Below are 21,753 nucleotides of genomic sequence, written 5' to 3' on the forward strand. Positions count from 1 at the left end.
TCATTTCCTCCACCTTTATTCAGGAATGATAGTGGTGCCCTGATGTATATTGCTTCCCTTTATTTTTCTGTCATGTCAATATCCTCTTCACCATGGGGTGGGCATAAGCAGGGTAAAAATTCATTAAAATCCATTAATACCAGCACCAACATCCGGACCGTGCGCACGCACGTGTACGCGATTTGAAAACATCATCGCACCCTCCCACGGACAAAATTAGAATCTATTATCCACGCAGCGCCGTCGCGCATTGTTGTGGTGCACGTAAACACTCAGCGATACAAAAACATCATAATGTATTCTGATAACACAATGGGTCTGCGATTAGTTTTTGGGACCTGCCCATAAACTCGATGTTAATTGTATTCCAACAGACGAAACGGTGTGAGGCTGGGTCAATGACACCTGTTATGTCGACACGTTGTGAGTTCTGCGGTACCTGAGGCACTAATTACGACTGTCAGCGGCATCTGGCTGGAGAAAAACAGCGTCTTAACCGGATCATTTGATAGCAGCCTTGGAATGAAGCAAAACATAAAGACAAGGGAGCTCGCAACAGGTTGGTTGAAACTGACGAGTTGTCAAAGCCAAGATAACATGTATCTACATGTACAGTACTGTCGGTAATGTTTGAATACGATGATATACGTACTTGGAAAAAAGTGACAGGCTAAGACTTTTGGAAAATAATTTTAAAACTGTCGGTTTGCGGGTCACTGTCCGGTTTCATAAGAATGATGTTATGATGATAATAACTTAATTGCAAATTGTCCACTTTTTGCCGACATGTCTGTAATGCACTAGAGAATGTCCTTGGTGATAGGCAGCAGGGCTTACCCAGTAGTCTTAAGATGAATATTCTTCGGTAAGAAACTAGGGCATGCATGAGTCAGACGAGGCACAAGACACGAAGTATTGGGCTCAGACAAACAGTTCCCAATCGCTGGATCTACGCAAGCGAAGTGATGTGCCCTATTCGTACCCGCCTTACTTTACTATACGAAAGTCGGTATCGCAACCCACTAGAAAATTGCATTGAAAGTCTTATCAATGGATCCAAGATTGGTCCCCGCCGCGCCGTTTATAAGTCATGAATAAATGATAGGTATTAGCGGGAATGGCAGTCCTTGAGACAATTGTGCATATCCATGGGTGAAAAAGTAGGTCGTTGTTGGTGCGACACGGCGCGCTGTGGGAGCCGCCTTCTCTCTACGGGATTACGGACAGGTCTCAACTGGAAATTGATTTGCACACACACGACTATCCAGACACACGGCGACGTGGTCTAGTAGAACGCCAGGCATGTACTGTTCAGAAATGGAGGGGCATAGGATCAATCGAACACATGAAGTACCATATATGGTTTGAAAAATGCAACTTGAGTGGTACGTTTTGGAGAGGATTTGGGTAATAAAGTCGCTTTTGAACGGGGTGAGGTGGGTGGGGGTGGTGGTATTCTACCATCCTATCTAAATGTAGTATAGACCTAAACACTAGCCGACGAGTGCTTTTCATTTTACCCAAACCATGCCCAAACGCAGTCTGTCACCTGGAAAAAGGCTGCTACGCAGTGGAAAATGCTTCTGGCTTAGAACTTCCAGTGCTGTCAGCTAGCTCAGTTTACGCTACTTAGGCTGCAAGTAAGTAAAGCGCCCTTGGATGAAAATTGCTCCATATCTTTGACAGAAATTTTATTCTATCATATTCTACATTCATCTGATGGTGACTTTTTATGTGTAACAGCCGCTGCACTCAATATGTCAAGTATAGAATGACGGAAGCGAATTTGATCGCTATCCGATGTACATTTTTTTTCCTGCAAGGCCAATCATCATACTAATGGAACCATATGTCCGTGCAACGTGCAGAGAGGAAGAAGCCGCTTTCAAGGACAATTCTCTTCAAAACCCAGGGGTCAGTGACCGCGGGTGGTGTGTTGGCAGAACATGGTCTAGAAATGATTATAAGTGCAAATGAGGCAGAAAGCCAGTATTACCAATTACCATTTCGTTCGCCGTCTAAATCATTATTAAGACACCAAACAACCAAGTTCTTGCGTTTTACCGATACAAAAAAAAGGAGCTCAACGTCAAGGTAACAATGGAAAAGAAGAAATTCGTGACTTGTGTCTTAATTGCGCCGTTGGATGTGTGATGGAAAATCTTTATATCCATTTAAGATCAACCCCGCACAATCCCTCGCGGTTTCCCCCTTAATCGGAGGAGCTCGGATCGATAACACCTGCCCGCTGCATGCATGCTCCCCACCACGGCACGGCCCATCAACAATGCCCGACCTTGGATCAATCGATTTTTCTTTTCAAACAGAACTAGGCCAACCGTCTTTTATTCCCTTCAAAGGTCTGTGCGCACCTTGATGACCCCTTCCATTCAGCTGAAGTCCGGATGTCTTCTTTAGAAGGGAGATGGATACGATAGGGAGTAATGGGAGTCGAGGAAAAGAGGAGTTTCGAGTTCTGGACATGGATAATTCATGGCAGAACCGCAACATCAATTGTAGGGAGAGGAGCTCTTTATCGGCCCCTCTCTGCCGCGCCAAATGCATTTAATTTACCGGGTAAGAGTGAGTAGCGGTTGGTGGATGAAGATGTTTTGGAGGACACCGTGAGTGCGGGATTACCGCCTACGTACAGAGGAAATAGACCTACTGTCCACCCACTATCCGCCACGCTCAAAACCTTCCCATCACAGCTGATCGAACTTACTATCAGACTTATCAGACTCCTTCATATTTCCACAATTCGTCCGCACCAAGTTTTTTTTCTAATCTAGATAAAAAGTTTAGGATTATTCTCTAGTGCGTTTCTGATTGAATTTCTTTGCCGCCCTTATCTTCATCTTTACCAGACGGCATCATTGGATGATGGTTGATGCCAGCATTATGGAGGTAGTCTCTTTTTCTACCTCCATGAATCATGACATCCATAGAACTCTGATACAAAATAACATTTAATCGTCCCTGCTACCAAACTGACGTCTATGCGCGTGAACTTTAGTCACTGATGACCACCTGCCAGCGTAGTTCAAACGCACAGAACCTGCTTACGTAGCAATAACCTTGCGCGAGATAAATGACCATTCCTCCAGGCTTGTAATTTGCCACGGCGTGATGCGTGCATGGCTGAACTGTAAACAAGTCTCTCTTGCCTGAAGGGAAGTGGAAGAAAGGAGATGAGACATCGATAACCAAGGTCTCATCAGTGATATAGTCGCAAGTTGCAATTCGCCGTACCATTTTTGGTGACATTGTCCCTCTGTCCTAGTACACTACTTCCGTCTTTGCTGCAGACAAACTTCCGATGGTAATACATATTAACACTTTATGGAAAGGAAAAAACAAAGTGTCTTCGACGCGAGCTCCATATCCATGTCTTATATATGCTAGCCTGGGTACCATCCTACTTGTATGCCGGGGCCCCCACACTCGCTTCCCTAACTTGCTAATATATGCATCCCCAAAACATAAAAACTTAGCTTTAAGAGCAACCTTATTGGTCTGATTGTGTGCGGGTGTCTTCACTTTCTTTCTTCATTGTTTTACACGTGGATTAAGTACAAACGCCTACCATCAAGTTAAAGACATTTCAGATAGAGGTTTGGAGGAATAAAACAGTTGTCCGCTTCGTGTTCTTGTTTGACCAGTCCCCACCACTGTTGCTTACCAAACTTTCTGGTTTCTTTTAAAACTTTTCCCGTTAGACCTGTATGACACCAGTGAGTTGACAAATCGACGATGGCAGCTCTGAGGTGTACAAACGAGGTGCGTTTCCAGCTTGGCAGAAAAGATCGAAGAGCTTCGCCCGATCCAACCGTGGCAGCGGGGCCCCCATGTGTCCCCTGTGGCTTTCTGAACGCGTTATGTCGGCATCATAACGAGCGGACGACTATCATGCAAAGACGGTAAAATTGGGTCAACAAGCCTCTCGGAGCCAGAGTACTTTGAAATCGGCCGAGATCTGCCCAATCAGAGGCTCAGGCCGTCATCCTTTGCCATAAATCACGATGCCGATGGTATATCAGACAGCCCACATTTGACAGATCACTGGATTGGAAGACACAGACGTATATTTTTGACGTCAGGGGTTGATGTTGCGGTGTAGGGGTGTGATATTTCTCCGGGGAGATCAGAGCAGAGAGCGCGGTGGCTGTCGCAGGAAATGAAGGTGGAAAGAAACAGTAGTGGCATGTGATTGACAGGTTGAACAGACGAGGTGTAATTACAAGCCGCGCGCCCCAGAATCGACCGAATGGACCAATAGATTCTACAAGTGATGGTTGGATCACCATTGGTGCGATATGTGTCCCCGGAGGCGTACTGTGCAGTGACGGATTTTTCACCTGACCCCTTTTCTTCGGCAGGTAATCGATACTTCCAAGGCCAGAAGTTCTAAGTTGTAAAGCACCTGTAGCTACCCACTGCCGGCTGGTGGCATCAAAACAAAAGCGACCATCGACCAACTACCAGGAACAAGGCCCAACCAAATCTCAACACGCCACCGCAGCAGTTTCTTTTCATTTTCGTCTTCAATGGTATAGGTGACCATCTATTAATTCTCAATGCCTTCAAAGGCCAGAAATTATTGAAAGCTGCTCAAGTGAATCATGCGAACTCACTCTGGTGATGTTCAGGTGTCATTCTTTCGCCTTGAAATAAAATAAATAAAACAGTTAAATAAAAAGGAAAGCACTATTCATTAGTATATCATTTTGCAATTTTGTCCGTAAAATTTTGGGCACATTATTGGTGGTGCTGCAGGAAGAGGACATTTCTCAAAGATATCGCAAAAAAGGAAAGTTTAACATTGAAATAAAAGAAAAGATTAAAAAATGCAGTGAACGTAGTCTAGTTGTAAGATTTTCTTGTATTTACTGATACATCTGGAATAGTCACCTTTATTTAGGCTCAACATGGCAATAAGTAATCACATTTCTTCACATCTGCCTAACCCACCGTAGGGACCCAACTGACGAAAGGTACACATAACAAGACATTGTTAATTGCATAATCAATACACCGTAAGCAGAAACACAATATTGTTGCGGCCGAGGGCAGTGAGTTTAACGACATTTGTTCTGAGGGGCAAACGATATGAAACCTTTCGGTCATTATTGAAAACATGAAAGCAGCTCCCTTTCCCTCCCAGTGGTCTCTTTCCGTTGTTTTCCGGTAAATTTATTGTGCTTGTTGGTATTTTTGTTGTGTTTGCTGGTATTCGTGCTGGTATTGCTGATACATTGTATTCGTTAATATAAACATGAGGTTCATTAGATTAGGCATATACGGTTGTAGGGTATATTTTCACGTATTTCCCATGTCTTGGTTTATTTTGTGCAAGGGTAGGAAATATATAGGAAAATCTGAATACTGTACATAGCCCAGAACATCTAATAGATCAGGGTTTTAACAGGTGTATGTGTAAACACATTTGATGTTGTTCTGCACAAACCAGGCACAAACTACTACTAGCAAAATAGCTATTCGGCTATAGCTTTCGTAGCTGGATTCCAAGTGTTAGTTTGAGACCAAGCCAATGGCTCTATCGATCAATGCACAAAAGCACACGATTGCTCCTCTCAGCATTGAGTAAAACTTACTCAAGTTTTCTGCTCATTATCACCTTAAGGGGGCTCGTAGATGGCCGATCGGTGTGTCGGGAGAATGTGTGCAGTTGTGTAATATGGGCCAGCATCACAATTATACGGGCCAACATCAAAAGGGATGGATGGGCGGGCCGGTAAAATCTGGGTCAGCACAGAGGGCCAAACAAGGGGGGCTATGCTCATGCCCCGGCTTAGCTGTGTTGTGTTGTGTAGTTAGCTAATATTTATGGGCAGCGTGGATCTTGCCCTTCTGCAGCTGGCCACTGTAACTGCGAAGTAAAATCCTCTTGAAATTTTCCACCGGCGAACGAACTCCAACTTCACGGGGCAGAAAAGTAACTAGACCGTGATAACACTCAAGGACATCAAGAAAGAAAATTAAAGACACAATGCCATGGCATCAACGAAAGCAGTGGTGGTCCCAAGGACTCAAACCGACAGCGGCATTCCTATATCGTGGCGCCCAACGTTTACTCATTGCCGGTGATCGACAATGCGCTCTCTCTGTATAGTTGCCCTTTCAACCTCTGAAATGGACCGAATTAAAGACCAACTGATCATTGGACAATGTGAAACTAAGTCAAGCTACCCTTAAATTGGCATTTCATGTCAAAAAGGCTTAGAACAAGCTAGCTTTGTTCTGTCACTTGGTGCTTTTGTGGAGTTTCTGTACATGTTTATGTCTGTATGTGTGTCAGGTGTATATGTTAATTGACCACAGGAAGAATAGCTGCAATATGAATTGTTAAGCTAATTGTGGATCTAAATAAACCAGAAGTATGGATTAAAATTATATGGTGGTTGGACATTTGTTACAGCGAATAAATGTCTTCATTTTCCAAAGGCTGTCTCTGGGCTCCACTATCACATCTTCTTATGTCATGGACAGACGTTTTGGGGTCGGTTATGTCTGCAAGCAAACTGACAACATTCTCAAACGAGTCTCAAATATATCCAATCAGTCCCAATGCTGATGTGGGTATATTCACACATCCCCCCAATGTATAGATACAGTATTCCTATTTTCGGTCTGTAATGTTACATTTTGCAGCATGCCACAGGAACCCAAACTGTGTACATTCTTTTCAACCACACTCGACCTTATGACAATTGACCCTATGATTCGATGTATGGGTATGGCTGAATGAACAAAAATGTTTTTTTGACACATGTCGGCGGTATTATCAAAATACACACAGTCACGAAAAATTGTATCTTGAGATGAATCACATCATAACAGGAGGGTGATATGGGCCTGCAGTGGGCAGTATTGGCCAAGGGTATTAATTCATGTTCACGTCTATGCTACCGATGCGTAAATTATGCAAAAACATGCTTCCAATCTAAATAATGTACTTGAGGTTGTCATGAGCGACGCACGCGACGTATTTGTGATCAGTCGCTGTGATAATAATAGTTCAGGCGACACCTCATAATAAACATTCCTGCATACAATAGAGGGAGTAGTCAACATCACATCAATAAAAAGTACGTGTGTAATTGTGCATTACAGATGATGACTTGGCCTTGTCCTGCCCTCTCTGATGACTCATGCATGCCTGGTATGGTGGTGTATTAACTTTCCACATACTACATAGTCAATATTGATCGTCTGGGGAAAGAAAAGTCTCTTCAGTGAAGTTGTCAGATTATACAAGTGATCTACATATTACATAAGTGCCGTCTATCACTCGGTTGCATAAATTTTAAACCGCCAAACTACTAGCCTGGGTGTCAGACCCATAGCTAGCACACTAGGCTCAAAGTTATCCGTGTGCACTTGAGCCTAGTGTGCTATGGGTCTGGCATCCAGGCTACCAAACTACATCGCCTGGCGCGGTCACTGAGGGGGCTATGGGGTAGTGTTGAAAGAAGTTGTCAAGAAGTCTACAGGAAAACAAAGAAAAACTCCAGTCAACCATCAACATATACGTAACGTACCGTTGCAACCTTGGCGATGTCTACCTGGCTGGCCCACCCTACCTGACTGATCATTCTTGGTTTCGGTCTTGGCGTGCGTGCTGAATCACCATCATCATTTTACCCTGAGTGCTTTGCCTCAAAGGTATTAAATGGCGTTCCAAGGTCAGACAATCCTAACCAAGCGACAGCCGACCTTTTGGTAATTGGTGGCGAAACGTAGTAAAAGCACGTCCCAATGTCATGAATGTCAGCATTCGAATCTCAAACTTTGGACGGCAGTGCTGGGGACTTCAGTTCGTTATTTTGCGCTCTGGGCAGGTTTGAGCATGGAGGTTTAAAAACCTCCTTGGTTTGAGTGACAAAGATCCTGCATTGGCCCCCCGATTTTATCGACCCACTATAGTATTTCTATTTCCGGCAATTCCGCTGGTCACCATATGAATCCCCTGAATCATCAAGCGGTCATCAGGTCACCCATTTGAGGAGGTTCGGACTCACTCCGTCGACACAGCCTGCTAAAGAGTCAGATAAATAGCTTGCTCGCGTATCTGCAATGTTTGCAGAAGACACCAGAAGTTCGCGACCGGGGAAGTGGCCCCAAACAGCTCCCATGGCTCCCCCCAAAACGCCTTACCCCCATTCGGACGGTGACCTACTTCGAGAGGGGATGAATGTGCCCATGTGTCCTTGAACTGAACCAATCACCCGCTTGAAATTCAAATTAACCCCGCCCCTTTCGCCGCTAAGCCAATCACGCAGCAGACCCGTTTGACGTACTTCGCCGTCGGCCAATCAGAATTCAGGTCATCTCGGGTTCCACATGACCTGCTTCTCAAGGCCACGCATGGGACAAGCACAACAAATCATCTCGCACGGCAGGCAGGCGGGCAGAGCGGCGCGCGTGCGGCTGGAGCCTGCGGTAGACGACCCCTCTCTTCCTGCCACAAACAGCGCGACAAGGAAGTCGGCGCACACGGGCTCTGAGCCGTGGTTTACAAACCCAGATATAACAAGGAGACAAGGTGAGTTTCAGATTATGATGGCCCACCGTTAAGGGCGGGTTGACGTCCAGTGTGTTGTTAGTGGTACCGCCTCCACGGCACGTCGCGCTGTGCAAGTTGGAGGGAGATTTTCCCGGCAACGTACTGCACAGACAGTCTTAAATGTCAAGGTCTCTCGCGGTATCCCCTTCCTTTTACGACATATTGGCTGCTGGAAAAAAAGGAATCGGCTCGTGGAAATGGCCGGTTTAGCTAGCAATGTTGTGTGGTAGGCAGCGCCGTCGCTTATGTTATGCCGGCTCGGCTCCCGTTATGGTCATCATAACATCTCACTTTGTATATCTAAATCATCATCTTCACAATTCGTGTATCCTTGTTCTGTTGACAAAACGAGGAAGTCCTATCGTCCATTTTAGATGTAACCCCACATGTGTGGCGTGTCTACAAAATGTTATTGATTATATCACACGATAATGTTCTGTTCACAAAGGAGGAAGTTCTATCGTTTATTTTAGATTCTGTAAGTTATATTATAACCTTATGGGGTTGCGTGTACCTGTATACAAAATGTCGTATTGAGTGCAGAACGCGATCTTGATATCGTCAAGTCAATATTCCAGTCCTTTATAGTAAGTGGACAGGTGAAACATCGTTTATAGTCTTCCTGTGTTCGACATTTGGATGGACAGGTTTTTGTGGTCTACGCCTACGATGTCTTCAGCATGCAATTGAGCCAAGATGCTCTATAAGGTTACTTGCGATGTGTACAGTACATGTACTCTCGCATACTTTAATACGCCAGGGATTTTAAGTGATATCATATGCTTTGTGCTTCCAGGACAGGAAATGCCAGTCATCAGCTATGTGTACTCATCAGGTTAATACTAGCCCTCTGGTGATGTTAGTTCTACAATAGACAACTGTATGTTTCTTTTGTCTATTTAGTTTGACAGTTGGGTACTGCCTTCATTAGCTGTTTCTACAGTTTGACATGGCTGATATAAAAAAAATGAATTAATCTTTTACCAGAACAAAAAATAGAAATAGAATACAATACATACATGTATTAGACGCATTTAATACCACCCTTGCAGTCATGAGTCTGGGTTGCTTACATTATTTGCAAGTCAAGGTGCATGTTTTGTATGTAAAAACTGTAAATAGCCTGTAGACGTTGTAGACTATAACTTTGGGAATTTGGGGTATTCTTTTTGTTTGTTACATAATGTCTCACAAGACAAAATTTCTGCAAGCACTGAACTACACTTGCCTGACAACTAAGGGTGCTGAGACTAAAATTGATCTCATATTATGAAGTCATGTTATATATATTAGGTCAGCAAAAACATAATTGCATAAAACAACCAATACTTAAGATAAGGTAAGAAGAGCATGTAAAAAAATGTGCGAAAAGATTTTTTTTCATTTTGATAGTTTGTGTGTAATTACTAGATTGTTGTGAATTGCACCCTGGGCTACACTTTATGTCAATGATTCTAGGAATTGTGGGGTACAAAAAATAATGCAATGCCACAAGTTTGACAGGCATCAATTAGGACATCTTTCAGATTGAATGTCCAGAATGTAAGGGACCAGATTCAGCTATGATTGCGTTCTGAAGTAGAGTATGAGTACTATGACCTATATTTCTCCTGGGCAGTGTCAAAAATTGGTTCTGTCATGATCCCTTGTTTGATAAAGATGTATTACCTGTGAACCATTAGAATTAGGGTATGGCAACCTTGGGTACTATTAGCTAGCTGACAAGATGTCACAACCCTGTCACGTATTACCTGCATTTCTGACATATATACAGTATTCAGTGCATTGAATGATTATCACCATGATAGGTTGCTTGTGAAGATGGGACCATGTGAATTGGGTTGGAATAACCTGGAATATAATCTATCATGAAGTTGAGGTCAGAGTTTTCCTCCTGTATTTCTCCCATGTAGAGCATTAAACAATTACTACTTGTATCTGGTGAGGATATAACCAGGGAGATTAACAGTGCAATAACCTAGAGCGTAACATCATTAGTGCATGTGGTTTGTGCCATGTGACAGTGACACCTACATGCCCGTAGCCAGGATTTTGAATGGGGGGGTTCGTCCCACTGCTTGAGTGGACCTCGAGCGCCGTAGGCGCGAGGCGAGCGCCGAAGGCGCGAGGTTCCTAGGGGGGTCCGGGGGCATGCTCCCCCGGAAAATTTTGAAAAATGAACCTGCTAAAATGGCATTTCGTGCATTTTTGAGAGGATTTCCAAGAGAAAATGAGAGATAAATTTTTATTCAATGACGAAGAGAGCAGTTTTTCTACGATTCCAGTCCATCTTTTCAAGAAAAAACTTGGACCTTTACATAAAATGTGGACCAAAAAGTGGACCTTTACATAAAATGTGGACCAAAAAGTGGACCTTTACATAAAAGTGGACCAAAAAGTGGACCTTTGAGCCTTGTGGGGGGGTTCTTCCGAACCCCCCGAACCCCCCCTGGCTACGGGCATGACCTATGGCTATATCAATGATATGACATGAATTGTGGTTGTAATTGCTGCTCATTCATTTTCATGTGCTGAGTGATAGTCACAGCTAGAAGTCCAAGCCAATTGGGAGGGGGTGGTCTGGGAATCCTATTTGCACCAAGCAGTGCCCTTGATGGCAACAGATAGGATCTCATTAGAGTCTTCAAGGACATGGAGCAGAGCAATTAGGTTAGCCTGAGAGGTATGAAATCGGATACATGCATGTGCAGGTTGTTCAGCTCAGAATCTCTGATGGGTTTTTCTGGTTCGAGTATTCTCTGGACATACTCTCTGATTTTGGTTTTGAAGAAATATTGTGTATGGTACCGGGTATGGCTAAATGCAATCTGACTGACATGTGTATTTGTAATTGATTAGAGGAGGATCTTTGGACATTTAGTAAACTGTGTACATACCAGTCTAGTATTTGCCAAGGTTAAAACGGCATGGCCCTGTTTTTACATCTCTAAACTCAAGGCCAGCTGGAGTGAAACTTACTAGTATATGAAGTGACATGATATAAATAGTTGATTGATTTATTTCATGTTGAAAGATCTGAGTAACTCCTCCAATATTGACTTCCAATGGGCCCAGGACATGTAACATGGGGCATTTAAAATTTGCAGGACAGGACAATCATCACGAGGATAAATCCTTGTAGTCAAAACAGAATCGATATTGTAGAAATCATGCCATATGTTTTCCAGGTCAGAGTTAATCAAGTGCTCACTGGTAGGCTTTACATGGGATTTACACAACTGATAAAGGGATGAAGGAGAGCATCAGTTGTGTAAGTAGTTTGCTGCCCAAGATTAGGCTAATCTCTGATATACAAAATAGAATGTATGATTTTGCGGTACTTGGTTTATATACTTGTCCCAAATATAGACTGTCAAGCCATAGTGATGATGACTATATATTTAGCTGGTGCTTGCGGACACAGATGTTTTTGATGCAGTTTCTTTCACACTCAGGTAACATTTCTTATTTCAGTATGTGCACTGTGTATCATGGAGGTAGAAAAATGACCTCCCTCCTGTGTATTGACTTCCACTAGCATTCTGCTTTTCACCTTTGCCAAGAAGGTTTCCTTTGGTTAGCAATCGTATGTGTGTGTGTATGTGGTTTAACATGATAATTCTAGAAGCTATGGATGAATTGTCATGGAACCAATCCATCATGATTTTTTATATGCATGACCTAATTTGTATAACTGATGAAAAAATGCAATAACTTCATTGTGGTAGCTGTTGGAAATTTCATGCTTGCCACGATTGGAAGATAAGTGAAGGTGAACATCATTAAACATAAGTTACTCAAATCAGGACCTCATTTGCATAGTTTATGAGGAAATGCTAAGTAGTAAAATAGCCTTCTTGAGACTCATTGGCTAGAGAATATGATCAACTCAGACATAACTACATTAGAAATGCAAACCAGGATCTTATTTGCATAATAAGTGAGAGACATTAATTTTTTTTATTATTTGTCAATCACAAAGGATAACATCATGTGGTGAACATACATATATGAGGTCATCAAACTCTTGTTGTTTACGAGATAACTGTAGATGCAGAAATTATGTACAGTGTACAAGCTCCAGTGCTGTTCATAGATGCAGTACAGCACTTGGGGAAATTGGGCCCTAAAAAGTTTAGGTTTGTTGTGTGTTAGACATTGTAGGCAAGTTCTTATCACATTAAATTTTATATTTATTGATTGTAAATCGAGTTTGATTGTCAACTTTTAACTCCTTAACGCTTCTATATTATCATTGTAAATGCCTACCTATTCAGACTTATTGTCTGCAAGAAGGTGTGTGAATAAAGTTTCAAGTTCAAGTCAAAAGACGGGATAATATTGCAGCTGAGGTGAAAGTTCAATGTAGCTGGTCAAACAAACTCCAAAATTAGAATTGTGCAAAGTTAGGTTTCATTTCCAGTCCACCAATGTGATTATTTGCATGCAGTTCAGTTCAGTTCATCCATTAGTCTGGAAAGGCCCTCCATATATGTACTAGTAGTTTGTAAGCTGTCATAAGAAATCACCCCAGTCCCTCAACAGGAAGTGGTATATTCCTTTGAGTTGAAGGTCATTTCCATGGTGCTTCACCTTACAATTGAACCTTGGGTCTGCTAACCCAAGGTCAACTTCTGCTGGAACCAAATCACTCCTATTGTGTTAAGGACAAAGGGAAGGAGTCAGAAATAGGTCATCACCATGGTTACCTTGTTTTAGGGGTCACGGCTGATGAAAGAAGACCAGGCAACAATGTAGACTGTAGACATAGACATGCCAAAAGTTCTCAACATAATCCCAAACGTCCCATGTTTGCAGGTAGCCACATTTTCTCTGTGAGGCAGGAATACAAATTGTGCCAAGAACATTAAGTCACACTATTTGTTGGCAGAAATCAATCTTTTGTTAAAGAGAACTATATTTTATTAACTTGGCCCAAAAGATTCATTTGATGTTAGATATAATCTTACTGCTGAGGACTGAGGTACCACCTGAGCTAAACAAAACATTTGAAAAGTATTGATTTAAGCTAGAGAGACTGTTGTACCTGAATTTGCTTATCCAGGAAGGAGTACTGTCAACTTAGTCATGTTGTTAAATAGAAAAGACATAATGACATTTCTGTCAGTACTAGTATTTAGTTTGTTGATCTGACTTCTGATTTACATGCAGTACAGGTACACATTGCCAGGGGTCATCGCCATTAGACTTAGTTGACCAGTCAGAAGAAGTCAAGCATATATATATATGTAGCTTGCTCCATAAATCAAATGAAGAACTAGAAAAACCACTGCCTCAAATTGTATCCAAGCTGTGAAACACTAGATATTCTGAAAGTAGCTGCCTTCCAGACATATTTTGGAACAACTGCATGTTGAGCTCAATTAAAACTTTAAATAAAAGGAACTGCATCAAATCGAGGACGTTAAATCTAGATTTTAAACCTCCTTGATAAAATAAAACACAAAGGAATCTGGTAGGGGACCTTTAAAAGTGTTTTTTACTCTGATCTCTCAGATACTTATGAGTTATGTCAGTTATTAAAATGAAGCATTGAACATATCTGTCTCTGTCTCTCTCTCTCTGTCTCTCTCTCCCTCTCTCTCTCTATATATATATTTATATATACACACACAGTATACATGTATATGTATACTTTAGACTTTCCAGAGTTTGTTTTTCCTCTCAGAGTAGGTAAAAGGTGAGTGCTGCAAATGTTTTGATCAACGGTTACTGCAATTTCCAACTCATTTTGTGTTATGTAAGTGTCTGACAGTCTCATGCACTTGCAGTTCACATGTAAAAATGCATGCAATTATGTAGCATGGTCATGTTCCTGCTTGTGTCAAGTGTGTAAACATGGTGACAAAATCAGGAGCTGTCTCAGCTTGTTCCTGCTCAGCTCGAAGGAGAGTTGCCAGATATGGATATGGTATGGTGTCACTATCAAGTAATTACTAGTAACCTGGTGTTCTTATGAAAAAAATTAGGAGGAATACGAATATGTACAATTTTACAGTTTCTGCACAGAATTTCATGTTCGCCGCCATCAGCACAGCACAGTTATGTTTCTGGGGCTGAGTATCTGTGAGTCTGTCTGTGAACAGCATAATTCTAGAAGTGGGAAGATTGGATCTTAATGATATTTGATAAGTGGAAAGGGGTTGATGAGACCTTGTAAAGATTAGATTTTTGGTCCCCTAGTGGCTTGTTATGGTACTGCAATGGAACTGCCGTGTTTTCTATCATTTAACTTGTAAGTGTTGGGGATTCTTTATTTTACTGATAACCATACAATCAGTTATTAGATATCATATTCAAACATTGATTTTTGGTGTTAAAATTTGGAGGTAAAATTTATTAGAAGGGTTCTCACAGCCAGACCTGTCTATGATCCTGATGTCCATATAAGGTATTGTATGCTCGGCGGGCTCCCTTCACCTGTAGCCTACGTTTGGCATGCTATTGTTCACCTGGCAATCATGAATAAGTGACCTTGCGTAGCTCAGTGACCCTGTCTAGACTCCGCAGTGTCTGCATCAGTAGTTAATACTGTCTTGCCTTAACTTTTGTTCTCCAAAGCTTTGTGATGGCCAGAAACTTAGGAGGTGTCGTAAAAATATTTTATCTATCGGAACACCTTTTGTATGGCCTCATTTTGATGGCAACAGTATATGAAATTGGAAATTTGCATAAAATTCTATCAACTGAGACTGGCTAGGATACCTTAGATCCAGCTATAGCAGGATCATGCAAGTAACCATGGATTTAAAAAAAAAAGTTACACTATTTAACGTTCCAAGGTCATGTACAAAGTCCTTTCGAATGTCTGTTTGCAGCCATGTTGTTGAATCATTGCGTATGTGGCACAGCGTGGCACGCGCAGATTTCCAGACAGCGCCGCTTGTTTACTCTCACCTTTCATACGGACGTTCACCCCTACACGGTAGAGTAATACCATTCTCTGCCAAAGGATCTATTCACAACAGGTGTTAGCATTAACCTTGAACTCTGGAGAGTCAGAGAACTTGATCAGTTTTGTCTAGCATCTATTTTGGTAGCCTGTTATTGTTGGCTGTTGTTTGCCCTGCGACTCTAATTTCGCCAGTACCTAGAACTAGGAAAAATTCCGTAGTGACGCCCGTCTAAGCTTTGCACCTGCCATAGTATTTCTTATTCACAGTTGTGTTATGATATAGTCTACAAGCCAGTGGTATTACATGATCATATTCTTGAAAATTCCCTGTGTAATGTCTTTTGACGTGAGTTTTTAAAAAATACTATGACCAAACAAAGAAATCAAGAATTACAGACTATTTTTGTAGTATTTGTGTTTTATTGATAATACTCTAAATTTCGCGCTGATTCTTTCTATGTATTAATATATCCCAAAATCAAGAGGAAATAAGTTATCCTTATCTGGAACTTTTGACCAAACTTTCTGTCCCAAACAGACATGACACACAAACAGACACACAAAACAAAACCTCCACATGCAGAAGTAACAATCTGACTGGCACGTACATGTATGTTTATGGTTCTGCTTATTGTTCTGCTTTAATGACTACTGCAGAAGGATTGTGGACAGACAGGACAGGGCTGGGTGTAATATGTACTGCATAATGTTATACATTTTTGTACGCCCAAAATTGTCACCTGTTACCTTTGCAAAGAATATGTTTTCAGTTTTTCAGTACTACGACAGTAGCGTCTGTGTGTGCGTGCATTTATCCTGGAAATGATTTGATTCTGGGCCCCCTGGCGGCTTTTGTTGGTACTGCAGGAGAACTTCCGGTTTTGATATCTCATGATCTGGAAATGCCAGGGTCACAAATATTTAATGATAGATAACTCTTCAGCTTGGGGAAGAAGTAACATGAGGTTGGGCCCCTAGCAGCTTGATCTGGAACTGCAGAGCAGTCTGTTTTAAAATCTTGGAGGGAGAATAACTAAAGGACTGGCTGATGAATTCTTGTTAAGATTTTTTATATGTAGGCATGTGATGTTTGACCTAACTAGATGGCAATTATGCAAATTAGGAGCTAATAAACATAAACAGACATAATTGATTCAAATCATGACCTCATTTGCATAATTTATGAGGAAGTGCAAGAATAGCCCTTTTTGTTAAGATAAGACTGCCATTGGGTGGAGAATATGATCAACTGATATGATCAATGAAAAAATGTATCATTTTGTCAGTCGGAATGATTAACATCATTTGACGAAGGTATGAAATTGTGGAAGTCTTGTTTTGATATCTTGTAATCTGGACACGAATGGCTCCAGGTCATAACGTCACTCCTTTTTTTCTGGTCCTTCGTGATTTCCCCCTAAACCATACCCCAATCTGGCCTAAAACAATTAATCCCTCAAGATATCCTTTCTATATATGGTGAACTCTAGACTCAATGTCACCACAATGTCATTTCGTGTGTATATAATCTTCCATGTGTTCCCTATCTTCAAGATTCACGTTCAATATCGGCAGACACGAGGGAATTTGTCCTTCACTGTAACCTCGGCATTGAACCCTTGGGCAGCAGTAGCATGTAATTATAGCAACTGCCTATAAACTACTGTACCAACCACATCACTTCCAGATTGTCTAGTTCATGGCCATGGCCTCATCAGATGTGCATGTCTGTCCTAAATTTTGCAGCAGTTGAAAATGTCTGCCTGACAGTTTGTCCAATTATAGTGATTACCTAATCTATATCCTTCTTGAAAAAGCAGTAAAGATAGAGTAAAATGACAACACCATCTTATCTAGATTTAGGTAAGTGTTAAAACTAATACAAGGCCATAAAAACCTTGGTTTGAAGGCCTCTTGTCAAGCTGGCATCTTGCCATCCCTTCCATTTCTATTTCTATGCCATTTGCATCGTCAGGAGACATTATGTCATCTTTTTCTGAGAGCCTACTCGGGAAGTTTCTTTCCCACTGGGCCAAAGCAATAGCTGAGCATGAGTATTTAGAAATTCATATTTTAAACATAAAAGATAAAAGCTGTTTTGCTTTCCAAAAATTCAATTCAATACTTATCTTGCATGTCAAACATTTTATTGTACATGAATGTTGAGTAAAATATTTTATGTGATGAAAGCACCTTGATTTCGTACAGTAAATTTAAAAACACATTAGGTTGGTTGAGTGTTATGGATCAATAATCATAGAAAGTACAATGTATACTATAACACCAGTTAATACATTAATTAATTTGTCTGATAAATAACCACATACTGGGGTCCAATTTGTCACACACACACACACACTAATGGACCATAATCCTCAAGTTCAACTGTGCAAGGTCATGTTCATAAACTGTATTCACACCTGTCTGGGAAAATGACCTTTCCATCAGCAGTGCTCCTAGGCCTGGGGAAAAAATGTTGTGTTTCCTGTTTCCTGACCGACCCTAGACTTTTTTCACAGTTTACCAACAGGGAGGACCCCTGCAAGGAACATAAATAATTAATTTTTGGAGCTTATGAACCTTATCTAGCTCCATGATCTGACACCTGAGTGATTAAATGTTGTACACAGTTGGTTTTCTAACATTGACATTGAAAGTAAAAGTGTCCTCATGCAAGCTTTACTTTGTTAAACTGTATTGTATAAGTTGGACCCCCATATAGATATTACTGAAGTCTAACAAAAAAAAAACTGAAAAAAAAAAGATAATCCCTACCTACTGACCCCAATTTTTACAGGACTGAAACAGGAAACACATTTTTTTCCTAGGCCCTACTAGCCACTGGTGATTAGAATTAACAAGTTGAATCAAGAGTGAGGCAGCTTAATTCCTGCATGTTTGCTTTCTGACATCACGCGTGTGACTGCATTACATTCTGCTGAACCCTTTCACATCTATTTGAATGGAATGAAGATGAACACTGGTCATCATGCAGTGACCTTGAATAATTTGACCTTGATTAAACCAGACAGTCACCATGATTGGCAGAGGGGTTACTGTGGGACATGTCAATAAAAGCTAATTTCCACCATCTTTCATGCCATAATCTTCGCTGGCAGGCAATTCCCAGCTGGGAGCACTGCCGATCGAAAGGTCATTTTCACAGACAGGTGTGGGTTACAGTTTATGAACATGACCTTGCACAGTCTGAACTTGGGGATATGGTCCATTGGTGTGTGTGACAAACTCAATTGGACCCCAGTAAGTGGCCATTTATCAAACAAATGCTGTATTGTCTTTGACCCACACTTTCGTCTTTGTCAAATAATTCACCAAAATGGTTGTGAAGTTTTTGTAATAAGTAAAACCACAAAAATGCACAGCCACAGTGTGACTGCAATATGTAGAAAACCACTGCTGAAGGATATTTAAAATGTTTCTGGCCTTTTATTACCTATCCAGTAAAGGAAAACATGTTCTCCACATATAAACTTTCAACCTGTAGGTGTGAAATAACTGCACAAATCCTCTGTGTGCAGATGAACTTGGGAATCCATTTTGTCAGCGACTGTCTGAGTCAATAAAAGGCTGTTACATGTATAGGTGGTACTAGTGGTACATGCTTTTAACTGCAACTACCTGATGTGCATTATGATGTTAAACAGCCAGAGATGGCCCGGAATCGATAAGCACCAGTGTCTGAGTGTCCAGTGAATACAGTTTATCTACTCCAGACAGACCATCAACCTGTAAGAATGCAGACACTTGTAAATTAAGCACCCATAGCAATAAGATATGGGTAATACATATACCTTTGAGAACCAGGTGTGTCAAATTTAGATGGTAGTGTCAAGCACACATCTTCTATCCAGTACATGCACGTTTAGTAATACAACTGCTACAATAAGGAAGTTCAAAAATACCTGTCAATCAAACTCCTAATGGCTACAAGGAAGTGCTCAGGTACATGTATATTGTACACAGGTAACATGATAGCTGAAATAAACAAGTAACCTTGTGGACATGTCACATATTACAGGTAAGAAACTGTTGTGTTTGTTGCCCAAAGATACATACAATAAATCATTCAAATAAGGTATGACATGTTTTGCTAGCAATGAGCCAGAGAAATATTTTGATGTATACATTTATGTGTTTGTGCATCAGTGAGTGAGAGTATAAAATTTTATGTAAATATTGTCCATGCTGTAAATGTCATGTTTGAAATTGGACACATTTTTCAAACGATATACTCAAATGCTAGCTAATCTGATGGTTAAAAATGCATGAACATACACCTGGCTTTGAGCATTACACTTCATTGTCACCTGACCTATAACCTTAGATACACAGTTAGTTACCCCTACCTACATACAGTCAAAACTGCACAATAAGACAACTCAGAGGGTTATTACAGACAGGATTCTCAATGCTTGTGTCAATTGGAAAATTATCCAATTATTATTAAGGGATCACCAAGAAGTGTTAAGAAGTGTACACTGTAGTCACAGGTTTGTCTGTAAATTGTATATGGGTATGGTACATATGTCAAAGCTTTTCCACCTAGGAATTTGCAAATTACAATTTATTTATTGTAATCAAACAAAACATTTAAAATCAAACAGTATAGAAACCTTCAAATGTTTCATACCCATTATACACAGCTTTGGGAATGAAAAAAAAAGTTAATGATATTTCTTCATGCTTTATCTGCATTTTGATTTGTGAAAAAATTTTCCATCCAATGCTTGTACCTCAGAGTACATGGCCCAGAGTCATACTTCCTATGTGTGTTGTTAATCTGGTTCCCATTCTGTCTCCTCGTTAATTTATAAATATATAGATTATCTAATTTGATTGTACCATATACTTTGTGACTGTACAGTTAGTCAGAATGATACAAGATATAGAACTAGAAGAATAATGTTATACAACTAAGTCACTTGATGACTGCTAGCGCTACTACATACATGTATATTAACTAACTCTGAAAGCCAAAGATGCAGACATCATTCTGGGTTGAATTTGACCTTTGAATAAATATTCCATAATTATATACTACCAATAGAAGACTTGATAGATGAACGAAGGTGAACAGTAGCATGTCAATGTCTTCCAGTTCACTGTACTTTGTGCTCTGGGTGCCAACCTTCAGCAAATAATGTCACAGTGTTGAATATTCCATGCACATTCTATTATAAATCAGTTGGGCCAGCGCATTAGTGAGTTAATCAAAGTGTATTTCGTACATCATTACCTTTAATGTGTTTTTGTGGATACATCGGGGTGATGTCCTTGCAACATTTGTGATGTTGTGAAAGATTCGATATTAAAAAAAAAATTAGAATCAAATATTCTGTTCCTGTGTGGTAAAAAAAATTCAGAATTTTTCAATTACATCCCTTATTGAAGAAATGTCAATCAGTCTACATACATGTATGTTGATTCTCCACATTTACATGTACTCAAAAAAAATTGCTGACAAAACCGGAATTTTCAGCAAAAGATTATTATAAGGACTGAAAAATACTTCAAACAAGAGTTCCACGATCTCATACCTTCGCCAAATGATGTTAACTCTTGCGGGTGATGAATTCATTATACAATTTTAATAATTGATTTTGTAAATAAGCGCCTCATTTGCATGGATTATATCAGTTGATCATATTCTCCACCCAATGACAGCCTTATCTTAACAAAAAGGATATTATAGCACTGCCTCATAAATTATGCAAATGAGGTCATGATTTAAATAAATTATGTTTATTGATGTTCAGCTTCACTTACATTCCAACTGTGGCAAGTATGAAATTCCCAATAGTTACAACTATGAAATTATAAAAATTTGCCAAAATTATGCAAATTAGGTCCTCATTTACATAATCTATATCCTCAGATGTTTTATCTCGTTCTCAAGTAGATGTCAGAAGTGTTTCATAGTTCTATCATCGAACAAAGCAGATTTATAGAATTTCCTCATTAATTATGCAAATTAGCTCCTGATTTGCATAATTGCCATCTGATTATGTCAAGCATCACTTCAACTACCTACATACCAAAAATCACGACAATCCGTCAACCGGTTCTTGAGTTATCCTCCTTCGAAAATTTTTCAACAAATGCTCCTGCAGTTCCAGAACAAGCCGCTAGGGGACCCAAACTCATGTCACTTCTTCCCTATCCCAAGAGCTATCTGCCATCCAAAATTCGTGACCCTAGCATGTCCAGATCACGAGATATCAAAACCGGA

At 40.6% G+C, this 21,753-nt stretch overlaps 1 protein-coding gene across 1 annotated transcript in view; it reads left to right on the forward strand.

Moving 5' to 3' along the window:
* Positions 1-8,392: 8,392 nt before the first annotated feature.
* The window catches only part of LOC109480982 (nuclear receptor subfamily 0 group B member 1-like), a 30,872-nt gene continuing 17,511 nt past the window's right edge, over positions 8,393-21,753 (forward strand). Inside the window, exon 1 of the mRNA XM_019783448.1 lies at positions 8,393-8,566. The gene's annotated coding sequence lies outside the window, so the exon portion shown is untranslated. The remainder of the gene's footprint in view (positions 8,567-21,753) is intronic.

The sequence above is a fragment of the Branchiostoma belcheri genome, unplaced genomic scaffold (genome assembly GCF_001625305.1).
Source record: "Branchiostoma belcheri isolate BF01 breed outbred unplaced genomic scaffold, Haploidv18h27 scaffold53, whole genome shotgun sequence".
Lineage (NCBI taxonomy): Eukaryota > Metazoa > Chordata > Leptocardii > Amphioxiformes > Branchiostomatidae > Branchiostoma > Branchiostoma belcheri.